This window comes from Pseudomyrmex gracilis, unplaced genomic scaffold (genome assembly GCF_002006095.1).
Source record: "Pseudomyrmex gracilis isolate BER0280 unplaced genomic scaffold, ASM200609v1 scaffold_35, whole genome shotgun sequence".
Taxonomy (NCBI): domain Eukaryota; kingdom Metazoa; phylum Arthropoda; class Insecta; order Hymenoptera; family Formicidae; genus Pseudomyrmex; species Pseudomyrmex gracilis.
In genome coordinates, this window is record NW_018020619.1 from 135,995 (window position 1) to 155,491 (window position 19,497).

General features: G+C 37.1%; 1 protein-coding gene across 7 annotated transcripts in view; it reads left to right on the forward strand.

Moving 5' to 3' along the window:
* Positions 1–19,497, forward strand: part of LOC109852765 (acetylcholine receptor subunit alpha-like) — a 147,103-nt gene that overhangs the window by 15,922 nt on the left and 111,684 nt on the right. The window contains exon 1 of one of the 7 annotated variants that reach the window (XM_020424233.1): positions 17,831–17,910. The exons of 5 other annotated variants lie outside the window; for them this stretch is intronic. The gene's annotated coding sequence lies outside the window, so the exon portion shown is untranslated. Of the gene's footprint in view, positions 1–17,830; positions 17,911–19,497 lie in introns of those variants that run through there. One more of the 7 variants, XM_020424236.1, reaches the window with a different exon arrangement.

A 19,497-nucleotide genomic window follows, 5' to 3' on the forward strand; every position in this document is an offset into this window, starting at 1 on the left:
TCAAGTTTAATTAAATATTGGTCAAAATTTATCAACTAAAGTGGATTCAAATGATTCGACATTTTTGACCAGATTCATCGAATCATGGTGGCAGTCAACGTGTTAATAAATCAATAAATATTGATTATTGCGAATTATTTTGCAAAATGCTAAATAATTTTCTGTTCAGATTGAACAGAATCTATCTTCATACTTCGGCTTTTTCAAAATTTTTACCGATAACCTATTGCGTTGTTATTTATTATCGCAGAGATTTTCTAACTTAATTGGAATAGGAAAAAACATCAGCAAACAAATTGCAAACAAAACTACAAAGGCACCGACCGAATCCGGTCGGTTTGCGCTTTATGTACACGCGCGCGGCCACGTTTACGTTGTTCGCAATGTAACACAGTTGTTTGGCGTTCCTCGAAGTTGAGATCCAAATTTTGCCATGAAGTGCTAAATCAACTGCACTTAATATGATTCTGTTGGCCGTAGAGGTCTGAAACGTTTGATAAAAGTTTCAGACGCATACATATATAAGCGTTGCGTGCTGCTGCAAACATGAAACGAGGGGAAACAATTACTCTTTTTAATAAATACGTATTTCATGTCATAAAAGTCACACGCGCAAAGCAGAACAAAACCCATTTAATTCTACAAGCAAAACGTTTAAATTGATGTTAGAATTACGTTGTGCGTAATTACATCTGTAAGTACAAAATGTCAAAACATATTTTTATTAAGTGGTAAAAGTAATCGAATAATTAAACAAGTAATTAAAATTTTATCTTCACAGTTGCTTTGTAATTAACGTTATTTCAAGGTTTTAATTATTTAAACTTTACGCTGGACTCTTAATTAACGCAGTATACACTTTGTAGTAGAGCGCGATTTATTTAAATTGCACAAGCAAATTGCAAAACATATGCATTGCGCGTAATACGATATTAATGTTAACCTGCGGATGGCGGAGAAAAAAAGACTGATACGTTAAAACCGATTAGTCTATCTCTTAATTACACATAACGTTAGTTACCGTGATTCGTGTTACATTTTCTTTGAAGTTTTTTACATCAATGAGAAGTGTTTTCCCTCAAGCAATTAAATTGTGTAACTATATAACTTTGATTATAGGCAACTATGGATATTTAATACTCGCACGCGTACATACAAGCTTTTATAAAAAGTTCTGAATCCTTTATTATTTTTACATATAAAATTGTAGAAGATAGTAAGTTAAACAAGAGTGTAACTTTGCACAGATTGTCTGTGAGACGTTGTATTTATTATATGTGAACTTTATAGCGTACTCACGTGAGAATGTCTAACGCCGATCTGACTGTTCTCGCAAATTGCTTCATTAAAGAATCTCTGATACGTCTTTTCAATATCCTTTCTTCTTACGTAAAAGGAGCACCTGATACTCGTTAAACCCTGATGAAGTGAGCTGAAATGTTCACGAAACGTCGGTATAAAAATGACACTAACGCGGTTCAAACCCGAAAAACATCTTTGTATGTTAATAAAAATACTACTTTTGGTGTTTTTTACTTTTGTTAGCAAGTGTATATTTTTGTATTTCATATTGTATCCTTTATAATATTCTTATAATATTTATCTGGTGATGCGTGTCTAATATGCGGACAAAATAATTTTTTTAATTCCGACGTTTTAGCAACATCTCTTAAGGCGAACAGATTCTCAAGACAATATGTGCGAAGAGCGAAGGACCGAGCTCGTGTATTCTCGATATTCGCCACCTCTCGAAATCCAATTTAATACTGGTGTAGATCGCCACCATTCGCAGGTCCTTCGAACAACAGCAGCGTGTTGTCGAGAGTATAAGAAAAGCCGAAAAGAATCGAGAAAACACTACGAAACAGAACAACAACGATTCAGCACGGGAATATGTTTGAGTTGACGTTTAGAAAGCGGTGAATTTTTCCGCAGTTTTTTCGATCAACGTTAATTTACGATTTTTAGTTTAACACGTTGTATTTTATGCGTAACGTTGACAGGTGTTTCGTATCTCGCAGACTTCAATCGTCGTCGTTTCAACGCGCAGAAACGTGTTTTTGCGACCGTGCGGCTGCAAAACGCGCAGCGAATAAAACGCGCATCACACGACGCGGATTGACGGAACGGCTTTTCAAAAAGAGCGAAGTGCATAAACGCCAGAGGCATTTGCGGTGCATCGAGCGGCGAGAGATAACACCCAGATGCAAATGCGTTATGCGGAGATGGGAGGAAACGGTTGTGAGATGGAATTTGCAAATCGGACCGAATGCGTCTTGTTCTAAAATGCCTTCCAAGTCGGCCACGCGACTTCGTCAAACGTTTTGGCGTTATATTTTGATATTTATGACAATTTCAGCAATATATTTGTCATTTATATTGTTATATACAAGATGTTTCAAGCTGAAGCTGGCCACCTAAATATCTCCTTTAGTTTTAATGACACGAAAACCGTTTATAACATAATTTGTTGATTAAAATAGCCAAACTTCAAAAAGGCACTAAACTGCACAATCATCGATTTTGAAATCTTTGAAAAATTGGGAATTTCTTCCGAAGTATTTCTCTTTCAAAATCATTCAAATTGTGTCATAAACAATTTTTGTGTCAGTAAAAACAAGGAAGATATTTACGTGGTCTTTCAGCAGTGGACACTTTGTATATATATATGTGTATATATATATATATATATTTATATATATGTATATGTATATATATATATATATATATATATATATATATATATAACAATCACGCAAAACTAAATTTAAACTTTTGCGAAGCCAGCGGTTGACTTGAATTCTCACGCGAGTATGCAATGTAACTTGAAATGTGAGATGTGCGATTTCGTGTGAGCAAACGTTGGAAATTGAAATTTACCAGGAGGGATTCGTTTATTTGACACTCACGGCGAGAAGCTTTATTGCACGAGTTTCGGAACGGTCTTCGACCTCTTTCTCGTCGGTTGGAATGTCGCCGGGAAATGGAAAGAGAATGTAGTGTCGAAACACACACACACAGAAGAAGGTAGAGAGTGAGAAAAGAAAGAGGTAGGATGCACTAGATAAGGGCACCGTTATACGAGAAACCCTTTCGGCCGAGATATCGGCGAACAGAAGGAGAAAGCGACTTCGAGTCGCGCGAAGAGGAGGAACGAGAGGAAGTAGGGTTGGAGAGTAGGACGGTAGCATTAAGGAGCGAGGGTGAGGTATGAGCGCGGAAACTACGCCGGGAATCCGACCTAACTGAGAATCAATAGAAATTTCCACGGTGCGCGCATCGGAGAGGTCTCGATATCCATTTCCCCCCGAACAAACGTCTTTCGGTATCGTAATCTTTTCCGAGCACATTCGTTGTTCTCTTTCTCTCTCTTTCTCACCCCTCTTCTTTCCTACCTCTTCTCTTTCTCCCTCTCTCTCTCTCTCTCTCTCTCTCTCTCTCTTTCTGTCTTTCGTTCTTGCTCTCTTTCTCTCTCTCTCTCTCACCGGCGTTGTTCTCCGATATCCGGTCGATCCGGCGGTTTGACCCAAATCATGACCATCTCAAAGCAGGCAGAAATATTTCTCTCACTTCTTCGACTCGAGTGACACACTTCATCTTACGATCCGATTAGCGGAGAACTACATGTGCACACACCAAGTTTGACATCGATTTCCTGCGACATCTAATTTTATCTCATCCGTCTGTAATATTGTATCATGTAGAAATCTTTGTTTCTCGTTTACTTAGAAATACTCAGCTTTTAAAAATATTTTTTCTACTTATACGTTTGTGCGGAAAATTTTGTTTCGCCGACTATTAAATTGTATCGCAGTTAGTTACCTTTTTTATCACAGTTACTTTTTTTAATCAAAAAAGTATATTCTTATTACAAATACTTCACGATGTAATACGTTGAAAGTATTAATCAACCTGAGCATTAGTTAGAAGTGAGGAGAATGAAACGCAAATAGAATGTTTACACTTTCGAAACTAACGCGGTGATGCACGAGCTTCATTAACTCCAGGATAAAGGTCCATTTGGAAACTCGCTCCGCCATCGATTTGTTCCGTAGATTTAATGACTCTTTGATGGATATCGCGATTTAACGCGAACGTCGTAAGTTACTCTTTCCGGCAGAGCTTGCAAGTCGCCTTTAAGCTTGCCTTGCATGGCCAATGGCCCGGAAGGCACTAAATTCTGGTCACGGACTATTTCGGTTAGGAACAGACCAATGGCAATGATTTGCGCAATGACCGTGTGTAAGTTCTCGATAGATCGATCTCTGGTCAGTCGAATTTCAGCACGATGTAACAGTCTCCGGGGGACGCTCGAGTGATATTGAATGTAATACCGGATATAGTCTCCGTGCGTGCGACGATTTTATTTCGGACAACGTGATAAGAATTGCGAAAAAGTTTATACAAGAAACAAAAACAAGCATGCTTTGTTGTAGAAAAGACCAGGACTAATTATTAGTTATCACATAGCAATATCTTGCTCATTAAATATAAAAAAATTCTTCTTTATAACGTAAGTTGCTACTATCACTAGTCACGTGTACAAAATATAATTATACTTTATATATAATAATATATAATTTTATATTAATTATAATAAAAACAGAAATTATTTACTTTATAATTTCTTTATATATAACAGACATATGACAATTAACTCTAAATATGGAGTAAGTTGGCAAATTTGCACGATCGTGTTTAGTACTAAATAATGTTTTTTTTTAATATAACTAGTACAACAGAGACGCGCGCTACGCGCATGCTATTATTGTTTTTATTTTAACGTGTAGTGTCAGTGAACACAATCTGTCACCGCGATGACAGCTAGTATATACGTTTCACAAACTATATAATTCCCATTAGAGAGATGTCAAAAATAACGCATGAAAATCAAACCTAAAAAATAGTGAAAGAGAGGAGTGGAAAAACAACACGTAAATAAAGTCACGTGACTGTACTTAGTTATGTGTCATTAAAAACGTGACTAAAATAAAGTCACGTGACTGTACTTAGTCATGTGTCATTAAAAACGTGACTAAAATAAAGTCACGTGACTGTAGTCACGTGGTGTTTTTCCTTTCTTCCCTGTCACGTGACTTTATTTTAGTTACGTTTTTAAAGACGCGCAACGATGTCGCGCTCGAACGGTGCGAGACAGTACCGTGTCTCTTGATTCGTACGACATGAATCGAGAAACACATCCGAGAAACGTCCAATCAGCGTCGAGATAAAAATGGCAACAATCAAGATCGATAAAATTGATTGTGATTATTTACACACGCTTTTTCTGGTAGGAAAATATATAAGATTAATAGTATTGTTTTTTAAAGCTAAAAAAAGTGACTATTATACAATGTATCCAATATTATATATATATATATATATATAATATATTATTCTTTTAATAATATAATATTAATTATTATAATATTTAATAATATAAAATGTAATATAGTATTTTAATAATATATAAGAGTGCATATGTTTTGGTTTTTGATAATATTTTGATATTTTGGATGTCATTTTGTGTCCTGAGCTTTCCTACATATTCTGACGATTAAAATACTTTTTGTTGAATAATTTTTATTAAAGATATACATATATATATGTATATATAAAATTTAACGCGCGCTTCTTATCGATCGCACCGTCGAGTTATAATTAGATGTTTCTTTTGAAGACAAAATTAGTCTTCTTCTGGGAAACTGATGACTTCTTGCGAAATGTTTATAAAATCCTAAACTCGTTGTGACTTTAGTCCAATCGGGATTCCACGAAGCAGAAAAATCCAAATGAGTCGCACTATTTTTAGTTAGAATAAATCTCCTTTATCTTTTGTCTTTTCTTTCGATCGAATCGCTTTTATCGTACAACAAACCGCGTGCGAAGAAGAAATCGAGTCAACGATCGGCGTGATGAACGAGCGTTTTCCGACCGCACCGTCTCGGTCAACAAACGATTAATTCCACGGATGGGGTTAAGCATCGCGTTATATTGTCCGTGAATCCGATTACGTTTGCGAGCGTGCACGAACTTCTTTCTTTTCGCGAGATCCGCAAATCCGTTTGAAAATGTGCGATCGATAGTAATCTTTTCGCGCTGCTCATCGATTTGTAACTATCGGCGAATGTAGCGATTGCTGTCGCTGATGTTGTCCACCCACAACTTCGTGCGCGCGGCAGATATCAATTCGTAATGGCCCACGGAAATGCCGCCGAGAGATCATTCTGAAATAAATTTCTCACCTTGCTCTCGTTTTTTTTTTATCTCATTCCCGACTTTTCAATTGAAAAAATTGAATATTTTATCACGTAAATTTTATTCGTGATAAAATGAAACTATATATAATAGAAATTAATTAGAAAAATTCAAAATCAATTCAGTTGTACTGAAATAAAAGAAAAAAAAAGATAATCCGAAACTCTGCACTTTTTATTTATCTGATATGAACAAATTGTTTGGATAAACAGATTTATTACGACGTATCATAAGTTTACCATCGCGATACTTTGGCTTATTAGGAATCGATAGCGCCGTGTCGTTCGCGAGTTTCTTCCAGGGTCAAACTTGCAACCAGAACGCGCGCGCGCGCGCTGAGTTGTACCACGGAAAATGAAACCCTGCCACTAAGCTCGGTCCGATTTCTAGCTCGCAGAAAATAATACGAACGTAATAGCCGCTGGTCGGAACAATACGCGAAACTCTCGCGCGCAATAACCAGGAGCTACTATCTTTCAACGGGGGTAGGTACACGTGCGTCCGCGGACAATGCGGCGAAGTAACTCGCGCGCGTTTGCTGCGAGCTATCGCGAAAAGATGGCTAACTCCGATGTCCGATATGCAATGCCTGCAAACGCACCCATTTGTGTACCTTTTGTGAACAAGGATAACGTTCAAGAAAGAAACAATCGACGGCTGCAGATTAAAGTCGAATGGTATCGACGTTTGTTGAAAATGTAGAAGAAAAAGGAGAAAGCACAAATGTAATGCGTGGTGTCCCACTGACAAATGCGTTGCAAGTGGCGTACATTTTCGGCAATTTATAGAAATCAAACGAAATTCAGACTTAGATAATGTGATCCATTAAAATGTGACAATCTACGCAGAGAACAAAGTTAAAAATTTAGTTCCGCCACATATTGAATTAAATAAGTTTTCTTTGCAAAAATGTTCCCATGAAATTGTAACTCGAAGTGATACATGAGCGTGTAATTCATTTTCGTCGTGAGCACGGGATGCACACACGCATACAATTGAATTAAAAATTAAATTGCACTACCATTTGTCGATTAACGAGCACAAACTCGAGAGTCCGGTGTACTTTATATCAAACAAAAAAAGAATATCAAAATATAAAAAGATTACAAATTTTAATTAACAACCTAACAACCTGACAGTAACCCTTCGAATCTATTGACTTGTGAAAATGGTATTTGTTTTTGTAAAAATTATATTTTATAAGCGTTCTGTTATTGATCGCGAATGAGGTGGTCAAGTTAAAAAACATATGTACTTTTATTATATACGCTCTCTTTGTTTCTAACGTTGAGAAAAATCTGTTCTATGTAAATCTATCTTGCTCTTTGTGAAAATAATCGCTGTTACACACCCGTCATTATCTTCGTTATTACGTGAAATATCACGTTTAAATTACATTTGCATCAAGGCGCGATATCACGACAAACTGTGCCGTTACATTGTTACATATTCGATGCATTCTGGCTTATCAGCTGCAGCCATTTCACTGACTGTGCGACGTGATCGTCGTTTGAAGATGCGCATTAAAAGTCAGTGATCCGATTTCACAGATTTGTCGTTAAAATTGTTCGACGTATTCAACTTTATTTATTTGACACAAAAATTGAGAACATTGTGTAGTTACACAAAAACAAATTGTATTGAATTCTTTAAAAGTATCAAAGCTTTTGTAATAATTTTGTTTCTATTTTATTTTTTGTTTTAATTGTTTCTTTGTATGATATTTTATATACGACAGAGTCTATAGAACATAAGGCCTTTACATATAAATTGTCGTAGTTGTAACGTAAGATATACCATAAGAATTGATCAATTATAATCGTTTATGTTCGAAAAAAATAGCAACTTTATAATTAAAAAATTCTTAATATGCAACTAAGTATTAAAATCGATACAAAAGTCAATACGCCGGATGTACAATTTTGCAAAATTTGCAATAGTTATTGAGTAATTAATTAATATTTGTGATCCAATAAACGCGGGAGAAGTGATGGTCTGGACTCTGTAGGCGTGCGTGATTTTCAGTTGTGAAAATCAGCTCGCAAAAAGCCGTGTCACACGTCACTCATTTACTCCGCCTCTTGCTGTTAGGAGAAATCATGAAATAAGCCACTTTTATTTACAATTGAAAATCAAACACGCCTACAGAGTCCGGACACTTTCAACACGCTCATTTAGTGACATATATTAATTAATTAATCACTCAATGACTATTGCGAATTTTGCAAAGTAATACGTGACTTTTTGATTCAGATTAATCCAATCTATCTTTCTGTGTATTTATTCTCTTAAACGCGTAAATAAATACATTTGGAAATTTGAATTAAATTTAATTCGAAAATTCACGTAAGTTGCGTGGTTTACATCACACATGTGACATATCTAATTTACTCCTCTCTTATGGAAATTAAAAAATTCATCGTAAAAAAGACACCTTGACCAGGAATCAAATCTGGACCTCCCACATTCCGTGCAAGCATTTTCTCAATTCGGCGCTTCATCTCGGTTTCCTTTCCCGTATTCTTAATATGATCGACTAATTCTTACGTTACGGTTACTGCAATTTATGCGCGATAGTCCATATTTCTGTAGAGTTTACAAATAAAATGTGGGGAATATAAATAACACGTGCGTTTCGTCCAGACAAAATGACAGAGAAATCAAAGTCGTTTCTCGTTTCTCTCTTCATAAAACCGAGAACATCACGCTATCGCGACGTTGAGATGAGTTTTGCAAGCAAAGCCGTTCGGTAAACTAACCATGTAAATCGTAAGTTTTCCCCGTTCCGGTAACGACTCTGCGCACTTGCCGATAAGAGCTTGCAAGCCTATATCACGGAGCTTGCTGAGACGACGAGTGTTCGAAAGTTAGCGGTTACGATGTAACTTCAGGTTATATGCACATTTCTGTGCGCAAATCTAGCGACAGTTTGAAACATATGTAAGTTTTCTCAACCACGAGGCAACATCGCATGTCGCGATGGTTTTAGAAGTTGTTCGTTTCTGAACCAAAGCAATGCTTTCATTCGTTAGCATCAACTCAGAGAGTGCAAATAAGGTGCTCTGATATTTGTACTTCTTCGAACGTTGTTTCGAAAAAGAGATGTTTTATATACGGAAAAAAATGATGTTGCATCAACAGCATCAGTTTAATTGAAATATATATTCTGTTGACGCAACATCAATACAATTAAACTACGTTGTAAAAAAAAAAACATTTTAATTTTAGTTTGAGTGAGCTTCTCGGAACATGTAAAAAATATTAATTATAACAATTTAGAACAAATATTTTTATTTATAAAAATTTATAAAAAGTATGAAATTAACTCATTTGTCATGTGTTACTTGTTGATAAACTAGTAACGTTAAGTAATTGACGCAAATTTTACATTTATATTTGTTATTTTGACTTTAAATGTGATATAAAAATAACATAAAATAATTAAAACTTACACGGAAGAGTAGTTACAATAACTCGTAAGAAATGTATTTCAAACAGAACATAATTTTTGTGTTAAATTAATAGAGGATAATTATTTTAACTCCGATTTTAGAAAATTTGATTATTTAATATGTCAGAGTTTATAATTATTTTAAAAGATTTACTTTTTTAACTTTTCTTAGAATGTTGAATTGACTCTGAGACATGTAAATTAATTTAAATAATTGTGTTAAAAGCTTTCAAAATAATATTCTATTTTTAAGTGACACGTAAAATGTTAAGTTATAAATAAAGCCGACGTAAATCTACCACATGTTGTACGTTAACTTTATATTGAAGTAATAAACGGGATAACATAAGAAATCGTGTTATTTCAATTTAACATATAGACGTATAATTTTTTACTGTGTGCGCACAGTAGATAGTGCTTTAAGAATTTATAATCGCGTATGCAATTAAATGAACTATTTATTTTTGCGGCAGCCCGTAACGTCGACTTTAATTGAAGAAACTCCAATTTTGTTTTGTGTTTCATGTATAGTTAAACCTATCTCTTTGGAGACTTTTCTTCTTTAATGTACAACACATGTGACAACGTGAAATTCTGACGATCTTTATGAAAGTTTTCCGCCTCGGAAGAGTTTGGAAAATTTTAAAGTAAAAGCAATTCAGAAGAAAACGAAAAGCGATTTCTGGTTCGAAGTTACTGGGTACCTAAACTTCTGCACGCGTATAATTGCCGGGGTCATTCGGAGTCTGAAGTTTGTTCTCCGATAAGTAGGTTATAATTTTCACAGTCATTCAGAGATTTCACAAAATCAATACCATTTTCACAAGTCAATTCCAAGAATCTAAAATTTACTTTCAGATTGTTAATTTGAGTTTGTAATCTTGTTTTTCCGTGATATTCTTTTTCCGATGTATTCGCTTTCTCTTGTATATTCTCGAATTTATAAAATCTTTCGAGAAGAACGCAAGATTTTGTGCAAATCTTGATTCACGTGTTTATCTGCGTTCAAACATTCTGCGAGAAGTAACACACACATACATCTCCAAAAAGGTTTAGATATGTTCGTTTTCTTCCTTCTTATATCGTACATATAAAAAACCCTTTTAAACTATCGGCACGATATTTCCCGATCTTGCCGAACACTCGCGACTTCAGATCAGATTGCCTCGTAAACAGAAATCGCCGGAAATCACAACCGTGTCGTCTGCAGACGATGGGAAAAGCGCCTCTCGCTTGCACACTCGAGAGACTCGCACAGTGAGAGAGAAGTTCTTTCCGAGCAGCGCCGGGCGGTTCGCTCGAAGGAGCAGATCGGCGACAGGAGCGGAAGTCCGCTTGATGTGCGGACGCGGTGAGCTATAAAACACGTTATTCGACCGCTCTCAGCGGATATCTGAACTTATTCGTATGTTAATATATTTTCATGTTTGGCGCTCAGCCAACTCGATTGGCCTCGATACCGATCGCGGTGCAAACTGCGTATCTTGATGCATCGATGCATAGTGCCACTCGTACACCTAAACAGACACATCTGTGCATCCTATATACATACGCGTATATAGCCACTTAACATACCTATGTGTGTACAGAGTATTGATAAATGCGCGCGCGAACAACTTCGCGATATTGAAAATTTATCTTTTCATTGATTTATGAATAATAAACGCTGACTATACATAAAATATATATAATTATTGTTACAACAGCGAATATTTTTTATCACAGTTTTCTATAAAAATTCGTGCGTTATATACATATTACATATATATATATATAAAATATATATGTATGTATTTGTGTATACATTTACACGAATGTTATTGACGCGCCGTAACGATGATGAAAAAAATAGTAGAATAGAATTATTCATACAAAACACACATATAGATGGAAAATACCTATACAACGAGCTTTCGTCTAAAACTTTTTACTCCGTGAAGCGAACGAAGCTCATCTCGCTTTCTCGTGTTACAAAACATTTGGCTCTACTTTTTATTCATGCGATTCGATGTTTATGGAGTAGCATTACTAAAGTGATTTTGCGCGGCGCTGCTTGTTAACGAGAACTTCGATGCACCGGACTCGTGCGCGCGCGCACGCGGCGCGACGTACGTGTTGCAAATTCAACGCATTCGAATTTGACAGCGTTTGCACGAATCGCAGCAGGAATATCCGTTCAATTTGCCAGACCGACATTTATTTACCCCGATCGCTGGCTGGCGGACACACGCCGAATCGCGCCGTCGGCGACGAGCCGAGGCAGGCAGAATCGTTTAAATCACGGCAGTCGTGGAACGCAGAATGCAAATCGGGTTTATCATTACGACCCGGCGGATATCGGCGGATTCAAGCTTTACCGTTTTACCGCTTCACGTTTAATATCTAAGCGGATCAGAGAGCAGTCTCGAACGAAATCACAGTCCCCGTGTAATAAATTACGAGGTTTGCTTCAAAGGAAATTAAAACAATTCATTTCAAAAGTATGTTAATTTGTAATTTACCACATTTAAAAAAATTAAAACTGAAAAATAATTTAGTGTTTTTTATGCAGACTTTTCTCATCTACCAGCAACTTGATACAAAATTTTGTCACAAAATAGTAGAAAACAAATTTTGCGCTTGCGTCATTTTGTTCTATATAATTAATAATAATGTCCCACATATAATAACCAGTCATTATTTCGTGTTCTTTTAGAAGAGACAGCTAAATGCAAATAGTTAATTTACAAAATGTTAAAATATATATTTCGTATTTATATACAGCGTATAATCACAAAAAGTCCTATTTCTTAATTGATTTATTAAAGCCGCATTACATTTGTTGCCTCTCGTGCGTGTATGCATTTGCATAATTAATTAAGGATCAGGTGGCATCGTTAATATGTTTGTTACTAAGTGATAGTGTACGGCATTGCAATTGCAACAGCAATATCGTTAATTCATTTTGCATCTGTTTCCACGCAGAAGTTACGCATATAACGTAGATATATGTTTATCGTTCAAGTTTTTGATTGAGGCCACATCGAACCAGATCGGATTATTGTCATTTGACTTGGAAATTATCCAGAAAACAACATTTACCGGTTTAGAGCGAGATCCGCGAGGAATTATGGCTACAACACTGGCCAATGGACATCGCTATCCGCAGTCATATATTCGCGTTAAGCCCGTTCCAATCTCGAACTACCGAGACCGAGTTCAAATCCGCGCCCAGTTCTCGGAAGGAAAAAGATCGATTCGGTTGTGGATTATATGTGACGCGTTCGCCGCGTTTTACATTGCGAAAACTAAACCGCCATTTTTAATAGAGAAAATATCTGGTCTTGTAGCTTGTAGTTTTTTTCGGCATTTATAACTTTTCTACGTCAAAGGTTTTTATTTGTTACATAATTCCATTTGTTGCACGTGAGGTTTCTCACAAGACACAATAGAATTCTCTCCCCCTCCTCCCCTTATTCTTCCCTCGTTTTCTTTCTCTTCTTCGTTTCGTGCGACAAACCGCGCTGGCACGCTCGCGCTCTCGCATTTTTGCTGGGTCAGTTCTTCCCTCTTTTCGTCCTGACCTACATTTCGGAGTCGCCTCCTCGTAAAACCCTCGCGCGAAGACCCGATTCTTCTCTTCACAGCTATACCAAGAAGCGCGTCTATGATTTACTTCGCGTTTTATCGCTCGTCTTTTCACGAAAGCGACGCACACACACACACACACACAAGAAAACTTGCGCGCAGCGATTGGATAAGTCTCTTTCATTTTGCGATTCTTTTTACTAGAACGCTTATAAAAACGTCTTTTATGAAAAGTAACGTCAACTCGACGTACCACGTAAACAAAAGAACGCAAATATATAGACAAAAATTTAGAAAAAGAGAAACAATTAAAGTTGATAAGAAAGTCAACAAGAAATATATAAGGTCTTACGAGCCATACGCAGGAAAACTCAACTCAAAAAACACTCACTTGTAAAAATTTACAAGTAGAATTCGTTACATGTATATATATATATATACACGCACAGTTTCCGCACGAACTTCCTGCGTATGGCTCGTAAGGTCTTATATATTTCTTGTTGACAATTTCAACGAGCCTTAAGTCTTAATTGTTGATAAGAAAGTGTAATAACAAATTTCTCATACGTACGCAATCAGCAAAACCAGATGCGCACCATTTTGGAAATAAGAATCTCCCATTCTCTCTTTCCAATTAATTAAGCCGATTCTCTGAACCACCTCTTTCTCTGCCACTCCGGGATTATTTAAGTCTGCAATAACAGAGCGGCATAGCCGCGCTTTGCCATGCATTGTCGTTGTACCTGTTTTTGGCGACAGCTACGAATGCCATGCTCGCGGCCCACTCTTCTCGTTCCTGACACTTAGGATGTTGCACACACACACACACATACACACACTGAAATTTAATTACTCTTCCTCCCCATCCCGCGCGAGTTTATCCGCCGAAACTTCTCTTCTGTCTGTAATAATTTCGTTGGAAAGCCTCGGGAAATGTCGGGAACGAGAAGTATTCGGAGAGAAGTCGCTCTCTTCGCTCTTCTCTTCGCTCTCACCTGAGAAATTTGAGACGAGGATATTCTAATTCTCTCCCCTCTCATCATCATCATCATCATCTCCTCGGCGTTTAATCCACACTGTGTTGTGTTCCGCGCGTACTGGGGAACGCGATTAAACGAGCTCTCATTTTTACACCGAGAGATACTGACAGTGATAAGAACTATGGCGGTGCAGCCGCAATTAAATTTAATTCTGGCAAACGAGCGCCGCGCCATGATTAAGTGTTGTCTCTGTAAAGATTAAACGCGCGTGAGCTATGCAAAACTCACCGGCATCGAGAAAAAAATTATCTTTTTTTTAGAAAAAAAAATGCTTGGTATTTATTGAGAAAAAAATGATTTTCTATTTTCCAAGAGAAAGGGACAATGATGATGTAAAAATAATTGGAAAAACTTATGCACGAGATGCAGGAAGTCCGGATTTGAATCCTGGCTAAGGTATCGTTTTCGATTTTTTAATTTTCATAGAGGGGTAAATTGGATACTTTACATATATGTGATACAAAGCAAAGAATGCATCTTATGTGAATTTTTGACTTAAATTTAAGTCGAATTTTAATGTATATTAATTTACATATTAAAAGAGAAATTAAATATAAAAATTAAATATACATAGTAAACATAATTATCAGTTATCAGTTTGTGTTATCAGTTAAACATAATTGCAGGTATATACATTCGATTTAAAGGGAAGTTAAATATATACATAAGTTAAATATAATTAAAATTAAATATTATGTACATAAGTTATTGGCAGCTTAGTCTCTGTAATATAAATTTAATTCTTCAGTTTTATTTATCTGTGAAATTAATTTGTGTGATTCAAAACGTTATATATTTTTCCTGTAGCGGGACAAAAAAAAAGCGGAGAGAAGAGAAAAAAATCTCTTTAAACATCCTGTTCCTTTATTTTCCGGGAAATGTGGTTTGAAAAACGCGCTATGCACAGGCGCGTGCTATAGAATTTGAATACGACGCGACTTCTTTTTTATCGAAAGCAACAAAGTCGCGAGTCACGTACGACCTAAATTACCGACGTGCATGGCATTAGAATTATTTCAGATGCTCGAAGCCGATTACGGAGATGTAATGTAGTAATGTCGCGAAAATCAGTGTAAAAAAAAAAAAAAAAAAAAAAAAAAAAAAAAAAAAAACAAATCAGAAGAATGAAGCGTGAATAGCAAAAAAGATTTATTTATTAGAAGAAAGATTTATAATTATATTTAATTGCTGGCAAAAACAATTTACAGAGAAAAAATATAAAACAAGTTCAGTTGCGAGCATAACATGAGAGATTAAGTCAAATGTTGTACAGAGAGCAAAAGGCAATATGTTTATCTCTATCATAAAGAGATAAACAGAGAGAAAAAAACTCATGTTTCACTTATTGCTGCAAGTCACTATTAAGTCACGTAGATATCTATGCTACAATTTGTACGACGTAAACAGGCGACGTTTTGAAAAGCTAAAATGTGCTACAAAAATACACAACAAAGCGACTTGGAGTAATCGTGACAAATACACTTCGGAAGTGTGATACACAGACCAGTCCGACGACGCTTTATTGTAGTCACGTACGCAAAGGACCACACGAGTGCCTTTCTCGTATCCTCCCTCTCTCGGCACGGACCTTGTCTCTCGGATTCCAACTAGGGCAGTAATTTCCCTCAATGCTCTTCCCGTCCACGCACTCAACCCTTACTTTCCTCCTTGTTGACGCTTCCATTCGTTCCATTCCCATCTAGATTCCGCGTGATTTCGTCGCATGCAAAGAGTGGAACCTCCGTGTATATCTGCATATCAGACACGAAGTAACGCAGAACAGAGTGACTCGCTGTAATTATATAACGTCGCGAGCAATTATAATTTACATGTCGCTATAGCTTTTCAAAACAGGAGAAACTTATTTTATTTTATTTAGTTTTTTCTTCTCTCTTTCTCTCTCTCTCTCTCCCTCTCTCTCTTCTGGCAACCAAAAAAAATAATGCAGATGCGCGAAAACGCGAATGAATCAAGTTCCGCGTTGCATGTTCGCACACGCGAAATGGCGGATGTAGTCTCCACCGAACGGTACGTGTCGACTTAATGGAACATCACGGTAGCTTTAGTCACTGCAACATGCCAGATCTCGTTATGTCGCAGACGTAACGAATATATATTGTACATGTAAGCGAACAGCGGAATTTACGCGTATTCTACAACGATAATACGCCATATTAACGTAATTTCACGATCTTGTAGATTCTACTTGCTACATCTCGCGTCTTGCTACGTCATCACATTTTATGATCACATTTTTGTTGAGAAAAGATTTACATAATCGAAAATATTTTCACGTGCAAAATCCTTTTCGTTTATATTTACTCGGAAAAAAAAGTTTTGTTATTGATCTCGAGTTTTCTACTGAGTTTTTCTTTCATCGACAAAGTATTTTGTTGGCACAACACGTTGTATTGGCAAAACAAAAGTCTCAATAGACTGAGCAAAGTTTTCTTGCTCGTTGTATATTAACAATAATTTCTTGTTATTCTAGCAAATCTTTTTTATACAACAAAATTGAAAAGAATTAAGATATATAAAATATTACCCTTTTGCATACAAACATGGGTCTCCCAAACCGACTCAAAAATTTGAAATCGGTGTCTTTAGTAAAACTTAGTTTGTTTTTTTAACACTTATATCTTTGAAACTACGAGAGATTTTTTTCATTTGTTTTTATTTTATCAACGCATCGCTCGAACTTTCAATTTAAAACAACAAACTTAAAAAAATATTGATTTTTCGCGGAGATATTCGATTTTAAAGTCGCGTTGGTCTCACAGACCCAGTTTGTATTGCGAAACGTCATTTTCGGAGTCTCTGTATGCGACAGATTAATAAAACAATACTTTGGTAATGTATTTTTAAAATTTACTTCTCGCTCACAGAAGTACAACAATAGACTTGTTAACTAAATTCGCGCTTATTAATTTTCTCTTTTGTTTGTGTGATAATGACGAAATCTAAATTTCGCAAACATATAGCACTTAAGCGCCGCAAGCTGCTCGCGCTTGAAAGCTCGTAGATTTGAACGACATGGCAGCTATTCATATCGCCGCCGTACTCCCATTTCTTCATCGTATTCATGGCTTCTACCACGGCCTATCCTTTTTACTTCTTTTTCCGCGTCGCGCTATAAACCCCCAGCACATTTAGGAAATAAGTCCCGCGTGTGCAAGAACGAACGGCGTGGCTCGCTCGAGCTCGCTTGCTTTCAGGAGAGTGTTTCCCGGCGAGAGGGCAATGAGCCTCGGCGCGCGATGTAAAGTCCCGAAGGCTAATAATGTCTCACAAGCTGAAGGGGATCGCGCCACACAGAGGAAGTTGTAAGACTGAACACGCGGTGTCAGCGACCTCGACGCGACGACAGACGATGAAGAAACTCTCGCGCGCGCGTATCAACACATCGTGAGGTGCGATATGTTGCACGTATAATATTTGTGAAAAATACTATGGGAATGGGATGCATGGATATGCAGCTATCCACAGCATACGTCCCGAAGGCACAATATTCGACGCGCATCCGGAACGTCACGTTTCCGCGATTTATTTCGCGTTCACCTACAGCATCGATAAAATGAAGTGGTTCAACAATAAGTGAGAAATATTGGATTCTTCTTCTAGTTAAATTCGAGCCACACTTGATGGATTGCAGTTACAATCGAGCGACTCACGCGTGCGCAATCTCGCAAATTTGTTCACAATTTCATATTTCGCGTCAAGCGTCTTAACGCGTGACTTTCCGCTGCGGCGAGTTCGTTTCATCAAAGAAATTGCGATCCGCATTCCGTTTTCCGCGCTCTTCACTGAGTTTGTCATCTGACAAGCGGCCGATATACTCGCGTATATATATTCTAGTCGGAGAAATAGAAGTTGCAGAAAGAAGATCTTTCGCAAACACTCATTTTAAATGAGAACGTTCGCACCGTGGGGGGGAGGGAGGGGAGAAGCGATTTCTTTCTGGCTTTTACGCGGGAAGAGTATCCAAACGGAAACACAATAGGAAATACGTGCGGAGAACTTTGTATTGTATACGTACGCGCGGCGTGTGACAGTCAAGCATTTTATACAAGCGCGCATTTATCTACCGGAAATTTCCATTTTGATTCAACATAAAAATGTGTCGCAGCGCGCGTTATTGACAACGATTTATCTGCGGAAGTAAAATCGCGTGTGATTGTCGCATTTGTGTTTCGCTTGTGTGCTAATAACTCACAGATTGCAGTTTTCAATATATACATGTAATACGCGAGACATGGGAGTTTTTTTCTTTTCTATTGTTTTTTTTTTTTTTTGTTTTTTTTTTTGTATCGTGCGATCAGGCACATCCAATTTATCGCGCTTTTGCATTTCATTGCAAGTTTTCAAATAACGTAAATAAATAAGATATTTTTGTATAATGAGGGTCGGAGACATTGAGAAGATACAGCGGAGATTTTACGTCGCTCGCGGGCTTCACTGCGAATTTGTGTTTCGATACGGCCGTCGGGAATTCCATTCCCGGCGCGGGTGCACCAGCCGCGTCGCAGGGACATCGGCTCCATTGCAAATATTGAAAAAACGGTAGTCACCTGCTCTTTTTCCGACGTAATGAATGCTCGTAAAATATTACTCACGCCGTACACACGAGCGCCTTCCTCTTCCGCTCGGCTGGGTGCGATTTCTCGCCGTCGTCGCGGCCGGTTTATCAAAACTTCGCGCTAATTGAATCCGCGAAATTTAATGTTTCAATTAAATCGCTCATACCGCTCGCGGACACTGATATCATTTCGTTGGTGCGATCGGTAGCCACGTAGGTAGGTTTTGCCCGCGAATTTCCGCAGTGAAAACCGCTTTGTGTGTAACGCTCGGAAGCCCGCATTGTCATGGAAATGGAAATTTTTTTTTGGGGAGATTGTTTCCGCCGTAGCACAATATTGCTGCGAATGATAAAAGAGCGTATATTTTATAGTCATTCTATTGTGAATCGTGTAAAGTTTTTTTTAAGTTTTTCTATTTTTGTTTTGTTAAACTATCTTGTCGTTGAATTGATGTTATTAAATGTGTAATGATTTTAAACATAATTGCACAGAGCTATTTTGAAAATGTTTGTTTCTCATCAATGTTCCGGGCAACAAATGTAATAAAAAAAACTTTTGCAAAGCTTTTTATTAAAATAACAGTATTACATTTGCAAATTTACTT